This window comes from Chamaea fasciata, unplaced genomic scaffold, assembly GCF_029207755.1.
Source record: "Chamaea fasciata isolate MVZ Bird 193981 ecotype frontalis unplaced genomic scaffold, bChaFas1.0.hap1 SCAF_11, whole genome shotgun sequence".
Lineage (NCBI taxonomy): Eukaryota > Metazoa > Chordata > Aves > Passeriformes > Sylviidae > Chamaea > Chamaea fasciata.
In genome coordinates, this window is record NW_027094096.1 from 22,899,418 (window position 1) to 22,915,475 (window position 16,058).

Below are 16,058 nucleotides of genomic sequence, written 5' to 3' on the forward strand. Positions count from 1 at the left end.
AGTGGTCCATGGTGGTCCCATTTCACAGAATGAGAGAATCGTTGAGGTTGGAAAAGAACAAGATCATCAAATCCAACCATTCCTTGATAAATACTGGTCATCGATGGAGGCTGGAAAGGGGATGGAGTAGAAAGTGGTGGAGGAAAGGAATTAAGTATGAAATTGTTTTAGCTACAGGGTTTGGAGAGGAGGGCATGAAAGACTTTTATATTTTCAAAGCTCCTTTGCATTTGAGAAATGTGCTGCAACCTGAACTGTGCAACAGGATAGTACGGTAAACATTTTTTAATTGATTTTTATTCCCAGGGGACAGGGAGTTTATAACATCTGAATGTTCCCAGTCTGTCTCAAGCACTACTTCCCTAATTTCTTCCGGGAGTTTTCCTTGAGGTCGAGTCTGGGCTTGGACAGGCTGGGATACTTTCCCTGTATTTGCTTTTGGAAGGGATTTAACAGAGCAACACCCCAAATTTCTGCGTATTCATCAAGTCTAAAGGCTCAGAACGATTTTCACAGCTGAGATATTCCAAGAAGAGTCGATATGAACAAAAAAAACCCCCAAGGAAATCCCATAAGAGAAACAATCACCTAATGCAATATAAAAATAATTCTATGAAATATTGAAGGCTGGAGAGCCACTCAATTTTCTTTAATTGGGTGGTTCATTTACACATGGGGCTAATTACCACAGCACGAGGGGGGTGCCAGGACCCCACGGTGGGCTCAGGTGGGGCTTTCACCCACCCAGGGTTGGGGGTGACCCTCAAAAGATCCTTCAAAGCCCCACTTGAAGGTTGGTGGAGGAGAAATAACCAAGGACAGGACAGCGGTGGCCAGCCCTGCCCAAGGAGGAAGATGAGAAATCTGAGAGGCTGGACTGAAGAGAGCACCTCCCAAAAAATAAATAAATGTGTGTCGAGGGGATCAGAGGATTATTTACTGTGACATTTCGGCATTAGGAGAGGTAACAGGCCAAAAAAAAAAGGGGGGGGGGGGGGAAAGAAAATTTTAGGTTTATAGCAGGAGTGAAAAAAATTGCACCTTGACAGAAATTTATTGGGCAGTGGGACGGTTCTGGAAAGGAAGTGAGATCAACCTTCTGGTCTGGGAAACTAAAACCTGCACTGAGTAATCCTACAGTAAATTATTACAGTAATTTACCAGCAATTAAAAGGGTAAAAAAGATTTAATGGGGTGTAAGAGTTTCACTGTTTCCATGATTCAGGGAAAGGGGGCTCCCCAAGGTCTGAGCCCACCAGGCTGCAGGGAAGTTACAGAACCTCGGGGAATTGAGGTGAGGGTGGAGAAGGGATGGACCCAGTGCTGTGACAAAGAGGTGACAGCCAGAGCTAAAACAGAAGAACTGTGACTCACTATGACAAGAGGTGACAGCCAGAGGTAGAACACAGGGATTTAAACTGGAATCTTTCTAAGAATTATATTTTTAATCACGAGTGTGGTCAGATATGGGGTGCTGCTGTGGGCTCACCCCCTTAGGAAGGGGTTAAGGATTTCCAGAGGGGCTGGAACGCGTTGGTTTGGCAGCGCTGGTGGAATAGGCGAAATTGTTTTATTGGGCCTGATGTCTGAGGACAATCAGAGAGAAGAAAGGAACCGAACCCATCCCTCTGGCTCGCTGCCCAACAACCTGAACGCTGCCAGAGCGGGGATAATAACACCAATTGGCTCATTGTCTTTTTTTCAAAAGCCATTTCCATTCATTCTGTCCCCTCATTGTTCCCCGAGCCAGCTTCCCATCGCTGTGTTTGGGCTGCGCAGCTGAATTCTGGGCTGCTCCTGCTTCCAGCTCGTGGTTGGAATCTCAGCCTGGAGCACCTGGGAGTCAGAGCAGCCCTGGGAAAGAACAGCAGCAGCACGGGGATGGTTTTGTAAGCAGGGCTTTGCTAACGAGGGAACCCGCAGCAAATAATAAAAAGGAGGACACAAAGCCGTGGTCGGAGGTGAGGCTCAAACGGGGATGATCCAAGGAGCGCCTGTGGAGCACCGCCTGGGGATGAGGAACTGGGCAAAACTCCTCTTTCCCCTCCTACAAGTTGCCTTGGAGCTGCTGCTGCTGTTTCTGAGGTGGTTCAAGCCCTCAGCTCATCATCTTTTGCCCGAATCACAACTAATGGGAACAGCAAAACGTGCGGTGAAGGGATTCTGATTACACCCCTCTCGCTTTTGAAGATCCAGTATTAATTTTTCCAGCCTTTCCAACCTGAGGTTCGATTTCACTTCTTGTGCTGCGCAAGAATCAATAGTTATGCTTTAGATGTCTCGATAGTTATTTCTTCAGAAAATAATTGTCTGGGTGTTGTTTGAAATTGCTAGGTGCCTGAAATGATCCGAAATGACCCCTGGAGGGCCGGTTCAGGAAGGTTTGAATCATCCACTTTGAATCAACACCCTCGGTGGTGCGACCTACAGAGATGAACAAAGGCTTATCTTACATCTTAAATATTTACAGTAAAGACCAAACCATTGCTAATGTCTCAACCTAACAGGTTTTGACGCAGTGAAGTTAAAGCTGGCTGTGAAATCAGGGTTACCTGGTTACTTAAACCCCATCAAAGCCACTATTAAATGTTACTGGACCCAGAATGGACGTTCTGGACCCAGAATGGATGTTTTGGTCAAATTTGGCTTCAGGATTGGTCAATGCTACTAATAGCTTATAGATAAATTAATCTGAACCTGCTGCTTTTCACAGAATTTTGTGGTGCTTGACTATTCCTGCGTTGCTCTGATGCCTATGCTCCCCTCCAGTCTGCAAATAGCCATTTATAAATTTGGGATATGGAATGACTCAGTTCATTATTAAAGGATACTGAACCTCAGAGACTGCAGATAATTACTTTTGCATACTATTAAAAGTGTTCGTAAAAATTGACATTATTTTAAGGCTCGACGAGAGGTACACGACTAAAATAGCATTAAAATTTTATTTTTTTTCCCCTCTCTGCAAATCCAATGACATTTAAAATATGACATTTGGAAGGCAGAACCTCTAATATCCAATAATGCCAGCGTGTGTGTGTGTGTGTGTGTGTGGCCGTATTTCTTTGCTGGCTGCAGACAAATGGCTGTCAATGTCACCTTCAGCACCTGCCATCACTTATTAGCAGCTCTGAAACCCTGCTTGGGAAAGTTTTGGAGCATTTTACAGCCACCAGGAAAGTCAATTAATTAGGCCGGGCGGCCACACGAGCGCTGCAATTATTTCGCCATTCCCTTTGATTTTCCGTTGACCAGAAATTTCCAGGCAACTCTTGGAGGCCAATTAAGAAGTTGTAGGGTTGCAGATCCCATTCCCATGGACTTTAGGCTTGGGATTTGCTGTGTGCAACTTTGATTTGTTAATCTGCTTTGTTTTTTTTGCTCTAACTGGTGCCATCTGCATTGCTCTTCAAGGAAATCCCTTCTTTTGAGAGCTCTTCCTTTCAAATTTAGCACACGAAGTTGGAGGTACAAAGAGTCATTTGCGAGTGGATTCAGAATCAAACCTTGCTGAGTTCTTAGTTTAAAATTGTTTCTCCTAAATATCCAGCTATAAAAATTTAGATTTTACTGTGTTTAGCCTTTTTTACCTCTTTTCATCAAATATCTGCAATCATGGAAGGAGTGGATGTGGCACTTTTTGATGTGGTTTAGTGGCTTGGTCAAAGGTTGGACTTGACGATCTAGGAGGTCTTTTCCCACCTTAACAATTCCAAGATTCTTTAATCACAAACCCCAAGATTCTCTGATAACACCCAAGATTCTCTAATCTCCTCTAGAGTTTTAGAACTCTAAAATCCTAGGTAGCATTTAGTCAGGGTCCCATTCAACAAAAAATGCATCCCATGACACGGATTATTCAAACAACATTCATTTTAACCTGTTCCGGACCTGGAGCTCCTAAAGAACACCTAAATAATAGTGAATATTTTTTAATACCCACAGCAAAGGCTGTATGGCCGGAAAGTGTTCCAACCTCTTGGAGTTTTTGTTTTCACCAATCTCTCTGACAGAGTTAAGTGCAAATGGTTCAGAGAGGGAATTCTTGAGAGACAAGTGAAAGATGAAAATTTCTGGGCTTGGATTTCCACTGAATAGCAAATGAATTTGGGGACTCGATAAGACGGGGCATGGAACTGGTCTCCATCTGCACTGTCTGACCCAAATTAGATGAGAAATCAGTGGGCTGTCAGGAGTGAATCACGCTGGATGTACCTAATAATAAACTGAGTCCTGACAGGCAGAGGGGGAGAGGGTTTTGATGCCTTTTTCCAGGGCTACCTAAAAACAGAGGCCAGACAGAGTTAAGGGAATAAAAAGCAGTTCTATTTATTGAGGAGCCTCCAGGTACATTCGGGGCAGACAAAGCCCCCCAGGGCCTACACCCAAAACGGGCCCCGGGTCACGGGTTTTCACACTTTGATCAGTTTGGGCCATTTGCACATTGGGGGTTCATCTCCCAATTACAGCTCCAGCTAATGAAGTCATTTTCCCCAAGTTTTCCCCCCAACTCACTTTTGTTTCCATCTCCGGGGGCGTGAGGCAGTGAGGTGTCCTTGATCCCCAGGCCTGGAGAGGAATTGTTGTGTCTGCCCAAAATGGGGAAGCAGCAGCTGACCCTGTGTGTGGGGTTTGGAGTCACACACCAAAGAGCTGCAGGAGTGCAAATGTATGGAAAATAGAAAATCTCAAATCTTAAGGCATCAGTTTCAGATCTGAAATGCTAAAAGGACATGGGAAAGGAAGGAGATTGTCACACGGAGACTGTTCTGCGGTGCTGGGCTGAAATCAGCCCAGGGACAGGATTGGCAATCCTGGTAAAGGATGACCCGGATTTTAGACCTTGTGTGGCTGAGTGCTGCTATTTTTGATTTGGTTTACAGTTTTGTTCATTCTCCAATCCGGGCTCTAAGGACATTCCAGGCAGTGTCGGAGCTGCCTCCGGCTGAGCATTCCCCGAGCAGGAGCCACGGGCACCAGTGGGATCCATCCAGGAGCTGCAGGGACAAATCCCATGGAAGAACCACTGTGAGATGACAGCCCTCACTCCATGGATTTTCCACATTCCCCCTCCTCTGTGCTGCTCCATCCCCCTGGATCCAGGGACACCACACGCTCTGGTTTGCCAAGTGTTCAATTACTGTTAAACCACCTCTCTTAAGGCTTGGATTATTCAAAAATTCCCCTCGGGTGGGGTCCTATCCATCAAATCCTCTGCCATTCCCAATCCCAGTATCCCCTGCCACACAAGTCCAGTAGGAACAGGCTGCTGCCAAGCTCCCAGGGAGGAATTCCTCCTCACCAGGAGCAACCAGGCTGGATTATTTCAGCGCTGCTGTCAATAGGTGGCAATAATCTCCTTCCCTGCAGCTCCCTAATGAATGTTTACACTTTTCCACCTCCCCGGCTGGAAATTTTCCCTCAGAGTCTCCGGTTATTTATATCTGCAAAGTTCTGCATTTCCCCCATTATAATTTTTCATGTCACCACAGGCCAGTGACGGGGGAGGCATGGCACGACATTACTTTATTAAAGCCGACACTTCACCTTGGATCAAATGAGTTTTCATCTGCTACATTTGCAGCCTAAAGTCATTAGCATTCCGCTTCTGTCCTGCCATCCAACCAACGTGCTCCCAAATATTTGCAGGAAATCAGATTTATAAAGTGGTCAGAGGGCTCCAAGGAAGGGAATGTGACGCTCCAGGTTCCTTGAGGGATTCAGAGCGTGGAGGAGTCGCAGCAGCATGGCCAGGGACACCCAGGATTTGCTTTCCTGTCACTGCTCCTGATTTATCCGGGATGAATCCCAAACCTTTAGAAACGTATTTTTTTTTTTTTCTCCTGCTTTATCAGGTAGGGGTGATGACATTAAGGCTCCTTTTAAATTCATCACCGTTGAAGTTCACGGAGTGAAAACATCTTTTGATTTGTTGAATGTGTTGAAACCCCCTCACACCAACCACGCACAAGTCTGGAAGTCATTCAGGCAAATCTCAGAATGAACCAGGGTGGCCACTGCCAAGTGCTTTTTGCACTGGTTAATCTGCTTTTCCTCAGGCTGGTTTGGTTTTTATTTTTTAATCTCATAAAAGATGAGAACACAATTTTCCTGCCATTTTTGTCCTGTTTCATCTTGACAGCCGTGGCTGTGCAATATTAGCAGTTACTCATGAAACACTTCCCTACGCAGGGTTTAGGAGCATTTTAATGTCACATTCACATCACACTCACAAAAGGTTCAGCTGCTAAAGTTGGTACGTGACAGTCACTAATATTTTCCTGAAGTTTTTTGGATGTGAAAAAATCAGGATGTTGCTCACACCCCACAGGAATAGATTCCATGTATTAGAATTCTTGTTATATATTAATTATTATTAGAAAAATAATTCCATATTTTAGAATTATGGAGTCATTAAGAATGGAAAAACCCTCTGGGATCATCAAGAGTTGAGACCATAAATATAAAAATAATATAAAAATAAAGAGAATAAAGTTACCTTGAGATTTGGGATCTTGAAATTTGGGAATGGGGACCAAGGCCAAGGTACCATTACAAAATGCACATCACACTGGCTGTAGTTCTCAGGTTTTTATTAATTTTACTTTGTTTCCATCTCAGCCCCTCCCCACCCTCACAGGGAGGAATTCCTTCCTCACATCCAACCCAATTCCTTCCAGTTCAGCTCGTTCATCATTATCAATCATCTTTCCAACATCCAATCTGAACCATTTTATTTTTCCCCATCACTGGTCCTGCTGGAGGTGACCTGGAGCAGATGCCCCCAATCAACCCACGGGCTCATAATTAATATTTTAACAAAGCTGATCCTGGGCCTCCATCCCTGAGCAGCTGGAAATGTTTGGAGAAGGGAAAACACTCGGGGGGAAGCAGCTGCTGGGGTTTAGAAAAGCAGGAAGAGGTTGGGGGTTTCCTTGTCCCAAAGGAAAGAAAACATTTCCTGCTGGGAGAGAGGAATCCAACTTTTCCAAGTTGGATTCCAACTGCTGGAACCAAGGAAAGAAATCTTCTGTCCACTGTCCAAGAGGTAAGACTTGTCCCAAGGATGCTCTTTGGTTCTATTGGAAAGCAGCTTACATTGGAAAATATTAGAAAAATATTAGAGATTAGAGGAAAAATTTACTTCTTTTTCCTTTCATCTAAAGGGGGTATAAACAATTCCCTGGATTTGGGGGTCTTGTTGTTTGACTGGGATGTTTTCTTCAGCTGTTGCAAATCTTCGACTTCTTAAAACTCTTGCTTTTATGATGTCTGTCTGTTGCAGAACTGACGTTAGAAATCTGATTTAACACATAATTTGTCTTCCAAGTATTTTTTTTCAGGCTTTGAAAAATCTAATCCGCCCTCATTTTTTGTGGGGTTTCTTTTTTTTTTTTTTTTTACATACTTGATTCGTCCTCTTCTCCTGCCAATATTTAATTCTCAGAGTCTTAAATAATTTCAGGGTGCAACTTTTGCCTCTGAAGTAAACAAGAGCATAACACGCTCCCAGACTGAGGCAGGCACAGGCAATGAGTAATTCCCAGATGAGGTGGATGCTGCATTGGGCTCCTGAAGAATTTCCTCCAGCAATAAAATGCTCATTTCTTCCTTGCCAAGGCCCCAAAACTCTGCTCCTTAGAGGTCCCGCAGCTCTCAAGGCTCTGGGTTCATCCTTTCCTCTCCTCCTGCTCACTCTGGCTGCAGGAGCAGCGGAAGGATGTTCCAATCCCCCCGCTCAAATCAAACCTCCTTGGCAAGGGGCAGAGGGGGGAGGCTCTGAAAGCCGCTGGGGATGGGCTGAGCTGGGCACAACAAAGCCCCAGAATTCAGCGGATTTACCCTCTTTATTCTCCATCACCCGGGGCACTCTAAGCAATCCCAAGGAGATTGTTTATCCCAATGTTTCATTTGGAAGGTGCCTCGTTCTGAAGATAAATTCATCATTATCCAAGTGCGCTGGTTTGTGTTCTTGATATCCAAATATTCCCCTGATTTGGTCAGACCTATTTACATGCTGTAGCCAAAAAACAACATCTGTGGGACGGACATCACTTGTATAACTCTGCTTAACCCAGCCAGAAGCTTTATTAACTTATTTATTCTCCTCGGGAGGCATTAATGTAGCTTTCTTTATATTTTTCTGCTCGGTGAAGGAGTGTTTTAAAACCACACAATTTCGCCGACTAATCAAGTTTTTCTTCACTTTGAACTGGTAAAGGAAAATATTGCCGGAACAAAACGCTGCTTCTTACCACCCTGTTTATTAGGGATATATGGCCTTCAGTAGAACGGTGCTAAATTAAATTTAGTTAAATAAATTCTTCTCAAAACTTCGAGCTGCTGGGTGCGAGGGGGCAATAACCAGGAGCTGGGCTGCTCTGCAGGAATTCCTGGGAGCTCAGGGAATGAGCAGGAAAAGCTGCCAGCCCTGGGATACCAACAAGGAGCAGGAATTCACACTTTGGAATGAAATGCTGGGAAAAGCAGTGCCTCACAAAGTGCCCGGAGATGGACGCTTCACACTGAAATTTTGACTATTTAAATGCTTCATTCAGGCAGCTTTTCCCTTTCCCCACCCGTTATTACCCGTGTTTTAAAGGGAATGTGTGTTTTGATCGATGGTAACTGCGGGCCTTGTACCAACAGATCAAATGGAGGAACTTCTTGAGCATTAGTAGCGCGCTGTTCCGTGTCGCTTAAACTTAAATATTGATTATGCAGCTTTTGAGCACCAAAACCCATAAAACCTGGATATAAGGTGACTGCATCCACCACTAGAGAGTAAGAATAAGGGGATTGGAAGGCAGAGCTTTTAAAAACCCATAAAAAGTCAATTATTTCACAAATTTAATCCTCACATAAAGCAAAAAATTCTGCACCAGGGAGCCCCAGCCCCGTGCTGAGGTGTTCTGATGAACAAGTGTGATGCTGGTGAGGGTGGTTTCGGTGTGTAACCGAGCTGATTTCCCATTTAAAAATGTCTTTCCCAAGACGTGCTGTAGGACTCGGTGGAGCTGAAATGATGCACACCACGAGTGGCTGCAGTGAGAGAACTGGGGGGAAAAACATCCCACCTTCCCTGGGGGTTTGGAATGCAATTTCTGACTCTTCTGCCTCGGCAAGAAAACCCTGCTGTGTGAAATCAGAGAGGGTCATCTCTTTTTCTTCCAGGCCAGCAGCTCCCAGTGCCTGAATAATCTCTTGGGCAGTACAAGTTCCCTTGGACTGCTGTTTATCCCTTTGGGATTTTCCCTTCTGGACGCTGAAGCAGGGTACAACTCTCTTAATTTTCCTTAACTGGCTCGTTAAATTGAGAGCGGATCCCAGCTCTGAAGCCGTCAGCAGAGACAGGTCTTGGCTTCTCCATCCCTTAATTATATTTTCTTACCCAGGATGAATCCATAAAGATGATCCCAGTGTCTTTGCAAGCCCGGATTTTGGAGCCTGCCAAGGCCAGCTGCAATCTCTAGGTCTTTATTATTCCAAAGACACATCTGGGTGGACAGAACAGACTCTCTGTACATGTTTCACTTCGTGTTTTACAAGGTGCAGCCAATTATTCACTGCAGGAACCACCGGGACTCACTGGAGAGGAGAAAATGAAATATAGACTTTGCAACCGACCTGGCATTGCTCGTTCCCTGTGCCTTGGACACGTTTTTATTGGGGATAGGCAGCCCCAAATCACACTGTTTTGGATTTTTGAAACAGGGAGTTATGATTAGTGTTTTAAATAAAGATATGGGAATGCCTTTATCCACAGTCCCACTCCAAGCCTTGGCCAACTTTTCCTTCAATTTTTCCCTTTCTCTGGGAAGCCTGTGCCCGTCCCTGCTCCCAGGGAAGAATAATGAGCAGGTCGGGCAATTAAGAGAAGGAATAAGCAAATAATTAATAGTGCGGGGAAGCTTCGTCAGCTGCTCCTGCTGATGCCTTGGGATGGGAACAAGGAATTTAATGGGAAGGGAACACGGAATGAGCTGCGAGGTTTACCCCACACAATGGGCAGTTAACCCCTGGGAGCTTTGCACTAGAGAACTTTAAACCAAGTGCTCAGAAGGATTAAAAAAAATGGGGGTTGTTTGATTTTCGTGTTGATAATGAGAAGATCAGGATTTATTACTGAAAATCACAACGCAGAGGAGAAACCATCCTGGTTTTAGGATTTCAACTGCCAGGGTCACCAAATGTGAACTGACAGCAGCAGGTAGGGCAGGGTTTTCACCATTAATTAAAAAAAAAAAAGGTTTTTTATACCCTTTTGGAAAATTCTTGTTCCTACACGTGTTGCCATGCCCCAGGTAGGGTTTAAGATTGAGCCACGCCAGAATTTTTAAATCCCTGGCAGCTTTTAAGAGCAAAGAGTTGTTCTGGGCACGGGTTTGGAAGTGTTTACAACACTGGCAAGGTTTTTTGAAGTCCTTTAAATGCGCAGTAAAATTGAGGGACAACCATTTAAGGATGAAAAATGCTTCTTTTGGAGAGGTTTGGGCTTTTCTACAAAAGTTCTTGGGATCACTCTTGGCATGGAAATGTGGAAATGTGTCTGAGCACTTTGGGCCCCTAAACACCAGATAACTGCCACTGTTTCACACCACTTTGGAGTTTTTTACTTGTGGATCATGATTATTCATCATAATAGCCTTCATAATTATAGCTAAACATTGTTATATATATTAAAATCAAGAATAAGTGAAATCACAGTGTAATCATAGGGGGGAAAAAAAAAAAGTGGAATTTTTACCTTGTGAATCACTACCAAGACTGGAAAAAGGGGAGAAATATCCCAGAAAACAAAGATTTTACAGGGAACTGATGGAAGCAGGACCCTCCAAGTCCAGTCATTTTTTTACAGTTCTAACTCTAAGTTTCCAAGGCAGAGCAATAACAAAATGCCAGCTGAGATGCAGCATTAATTAGTGAGCCAAGGCAGGGAATATTTGCTTTTAGTCCTACTTTTTGCCAATTGAAACACACAATCTTGAGTAATGAACAAATAATCATCTCTTCAATGATTTAGCTCTGTTTATTTCCTCCAATATCACATTGTCTTGGGAGGCAACTGATGGAGCTGGGGAGAAACTGTGCAGCATGGTGTGAAATGATGTTTGTGCCCCAACCACAGCTGATACATTTCTGCTGGGCACATCATCATTTCCCTGCTCCCTGTAATCCACTCCTTTCGTTATTCCTTGCATGTTGCTTTTTGCAAGAAAAACTAATTTCAAAATAGCTCAGGAATTTTGCTGCTGGAATGGCAAGATCAAGGTTTGAAGCAGCTAACACTGAATTATGGTTGTCATTCACTTGCTCAGCTCTCTCTGGCCTCATTTAGCTGGCTGCAGATTCCAACGGAGTTAAGAAGGACAATTGGTAAGAAAAATAAAATGATAAACTGTGAGAGGCTAAACTGAACACCAGTTTAGCTCAATAAAGCTCTTTATGGATAAATAACAGCAAAGAGCCACTGATTCTTGCTCTGGGCTATTATTGACTTGGAGAGAAGTCTCCCATATATCAATCAATAGGGAGGTTTGGCTGGCAGAGTTTTACTACAAAGGGAAATGGACTGAAAAAGTGACCTGAAAAAAGAGGAGCTGAAGTTAAGTGTCTCGACACGGAATGTTTCATAAAGTTGTGTTTCAATGAGAGGCTGCAGCTGCAAAGAAAATGAAAGTTTTCTTCCAAAATGAGCCAAAAATGGGCAAGCAAATATTTGGGTGTTGTTTGGATAGTGCAACTCAGCTGTAAGGGTTGTGCTGCTGCTGCTGCTCCTGGCCTGGGCAGAACAAATTAACAGAAATCCCATTTATTTATAGCAAAAAGATTTCCCTGGCAGTGTCCCAGGCCAGGCTGGATGGGGTTTGCAGCACCCTGAGACAGTGGAAGGTGTCCCTGCCCATGGCAGGGGTGACACTGGATGGGCTTCAAGGTCCCTTCCAACCCAGACCCTTCTATGAGGGGTAAAAAAAAAACACTTATTGAAGTTTCCAGGATGAAAATGGGAACTTGAAGCAGGTAAGTTGCAGCATAACTCCAGAGCTGGAGGTGGAAAGGGAAGCAGGGTGCCCAGCAGAAATCTGGGGTACAAGCACCATTTCACACCATGCTGCAGTTTCCCCCCAGCTCCATCAGCTGCCTCCCAAGACAATGTGATATTGGAGGAAATAAACAGGGCTTAATCACTGAAGAGGTGATTATTTGTTCATTACTCAAGATTGTGTGTTTCAATTGGCAAAAAATAGGACTAAAAGCAAATATTCCCTGCCTTGGCTCACTAATTAATGCTGCATCTCAGCTGGCATTTTCTTATTGCTCTGCCTTGGAAACTTAGAGTTAGAACTGTAAAAAAATGACTGGACTTGGAGGGTCCTGCTTCCATCAGTTCCCTGTAAAATCTTTGTTTTCTGGGATATTTCTCCCCTTTTTCCAGTCTTGGTAGTGATTCACAAGGTAAAAATTCCACTTTTTTTTTTTTTTTTTTTCCTAAGATCACACTGTGATTTCACTTATTCTTGATTTTAATACATATAATAATGTTTAGCTATAATTATGAAGATATATTCAGATATAATTATGATTAATTGTTATTATTTATTAAAATTAATATTATTAACATTTCTAGAGCCACTGGACTGTGTCCCTTGTGCCTCTCACTACAAGAGGGGGAACGATGGTGGCTCTGCCAAGGTTGACTTTGTCCTCCCCAGAGCTGCTCATCCCACAGGGAACAAAAATCCTTGTCTTTCCTTTCTACCAGCAAGAAGGTGGCTCCAATCTGGTTGGTTCTGGTTCTTCTTGAACAAAAGGTTAATTCTGAACACTTCAGTTTCTACCAGGACTTCTGGGATCTGTTTATTTTCACTTTAGCAGAGCAAACTCTGCTCCGTGAGAGAGCTCCGAAGGTCCTGGTCAGAAAACACTGCTGGTGTTAAACACCTTCGAGTAAACAGAGCTGAAACAATTAGAAATGTCAGCTTTTAAATTTCCTACTTAATAGAGGGAGTCAATCAGTCCAGGAGAGGAGAATGTTCCAGAAAAACACCGAGATCCAGCTGCTGCTGAGGGTCAGGGCAGCTGCCGCCTTCTAGAAAAGGGATTAGGAACTGCTTTTGGAGTTCCTGGCATCCTTGGCAATTTCAGGTCATCCAGAAGTGTTGAAAAGGAGTTTTTTAAAGATAAACCAGCTGCATGTAACTATGTAAAAAATGAGCCTTGGGTGTATTTTAAAGGGTTGAAGAGTAATTGAAAAGTGGCCTGTTTTAAGGTGACGTTAAATTCTGTTTGTTCTCATGTCACGCAGTAGCTCACATATTAAAATACTGTCTGGTTTATTGACAGTAACATTCAATACAGAAAAAATTCTGATTTTTTTTCCTTTCCAAGTGCTCCTTCTGCAAGGGCCTTGTCTCCTCTGTCATCTCTGCTGGTTTTGGGAGCTCAGGTGAAGAAGGCTCAGCCTGAGCCATGAACAAATAAACCTTTGCAGTGGCCAAAGAACACACCACGAGGGAGAAAACTGTGGTTGAGGGTCCGTGTCAGACCCCTGAGGGTGCTGATAGATGTGGAAATGCTGGAATCGGCTGCTCCTGTCCATGCAGGAAAAGGGCAGGGGCCAGACAGGGAGGTTTTTCTCCTTGCATTGATCCCACAGCTGGGAGTCAGCAGGAAAATAATAAACATCTCCTCTCCCAGCCTCTCCTGAGCCCTGCTATAGGTCAGGCCATGCTTCAGTCCCAAACAGAGCAGCAGAATATTTATGGACACTCGTGGAAGGAATGGATAATTATTTCTCTACAGCTCTGCTGTAGTATTTATAAGCCCTTCTCCAGGAAATGTAGTGAAAATGGAGAAAAATGTTACAGCAAAGCAGCTGTGAAATCCCATTTGCAGGTGTAGCTGCTCAGAATTTTTGCTTGATGATTCTGTTGCAGGAGTAGCCTCTCCTGTACCCTGACTGGTGACCTTTCTCTGCAGCATGAACTTTACAGTGCTCATTTCCCTGCGAGGCTAATAAGGAAATAGATACCCAAAAGCCCCACTTGTAAATTCCTCCTGTAGTCCTGTTTTATCCTCCGTCCTCAGAAATGACATTTCATCATCCACGTTAGGGGAAATATCTTAATTTTTGTCCTGGTGTGGAATGAGAGGTGTCTGCCAGGGAAAGCCAGAGGCTCCCTTGAAATGGAAAATTTAAAGACTGTATTTATATATATATATATATATATATATATGTAAGAATTCTATATATATAGAATAGATATAGAATATATAAGAATTATGATAATTTTGAAATTAAGGGGCTCTCAGGCAAAGATATGGGAATAGGAATAACAGTTCTTTGCTAGGAAAATTAAAATAAAAATGCAGTAGTACAAAAAAACCAAAAAAAAACCCAAAACCAACCAAACAACCAAAAAAAACCCCAACCAAACAACAACAACAAAAAACCCCTGACAGAGTCAGAATATAATCTGACATCCTGTTGGTCAGGGTGTTGGGAGCAGTCCAAAATAAGTCCTCCTGGAGTGACAGATGTGGTTCTGCTGGAGCAGAGATGATCCTGTAGACGGGTCCAGTGGTGCTGAGATGGGTCCAGGCTCCCTCTGGGAATCCAGTGCAAACAGGCTGTGCTGGTGTTCTGAATGCCAGGTTTGATCCAGGTAGGAATGCTGGGCTCCACCCCCTGGGTGGAGCCTCTCCCCGTGGGATGATGGGATTGTATCAGCCCTGCAGTGAGCCTGGATGGCCCATGAGCAGCAGATATCCCCTGGAGGGAGGACGGGTCCTGGAAGGGATAAAGGACACTGCCCCAGATGGCAACAGAATAGTTTTGGTTGCATCTTGCGTTGCAGCCTAAGAGAATTTTGTAACACATCTGAGGATGGAATCGTGCTTTTCCCCAGATGTGTTGGTACAGACATGCTCAAGACCAGAAATAATAATAAAAAAATTATCCAGTGTTGATTTGTGTTTGTGCCTGGTCCACCAAGAAGAGTTTTCCATCTAATGGGCACTAAAGTGTCCTGTTGAGCTCTGGAATTCGCTGCCAAGGCACCAATGAACCATCTGAGAGGGTGGGAATTCCCCACTCAGGTTTTGAACGCCTGAAGGGTTTTGCAGTTTTGGGGGAGTCTGAGCGTGCCCCGATTTCCACACAGAGCCAGACATTTATATCCTCCCAGCTCTGAATTCCACTGGAATACCAGACTCTTAGGAATACTTTCAGTTCCATCATTATTCCAGTAATCAGGGCACAAGTGGGAGGGCATGAGGAAGTTGCCTCTGGTTGCCACGAGAGGAGGTTGTGGCAGCTCTGCTCCCAAAATTGAGATTATCAATGACTAAATATTAATTTATCAATGACTAAATATTAAATCCAGGAAAATCCTTGGCCTGGAAATATTTGCTGCTTTTCCAGTAAAAAATTGAAGATCTCCAGCGCTTCAGAGTTTGGAATCATTGCATGGGGTTTTTTTGTTTGTTTTTGTTTAGCATTGCAGGAATGTTTGGATTATTTCCATCTCCAGGGGATTTTTAATAGGAGTGTTTCCTTGCTGGGGTAATACAAAGACAAAGGACAATGTCCTTTATTTTACAAAATCTTTTGGAATAAAAGAATTCTGCAGCTGAGGCAGAAGGTGAATTTGAAGGGAGATAGGAAATGTTTTAGCAAACTGAGAGCTATTTTTTTTGTAAATTTATGGTAGCTCCCACAGAAAACAGGGGCAGAATCTGGTCATGTATTACCAGACCTCTGCTGATAGAGAACAATCCGAGGTGTAGGGTGACAGCTCCATGCCCAGCCTGGAAAATCCCTCCTTTATTCCTGGGCAGGCTTGGGAATCGCCTCTGGCAGCATTCAGATATATTATTGAATTATAATATAAATCAGCTCAGACCAACCTCCAGCCCCAAATCCTTCTGTCCCCACCCCAGGCAGCGTCAGGAGAGCGGGAGGTGGATGGAAATAAAATCTGGATGCTCAAGTTCCAATGGGATCCAGCAGCACTGGTTTTACTGGGATTTTCTAACAGGAATGGCTGAGGATCGTC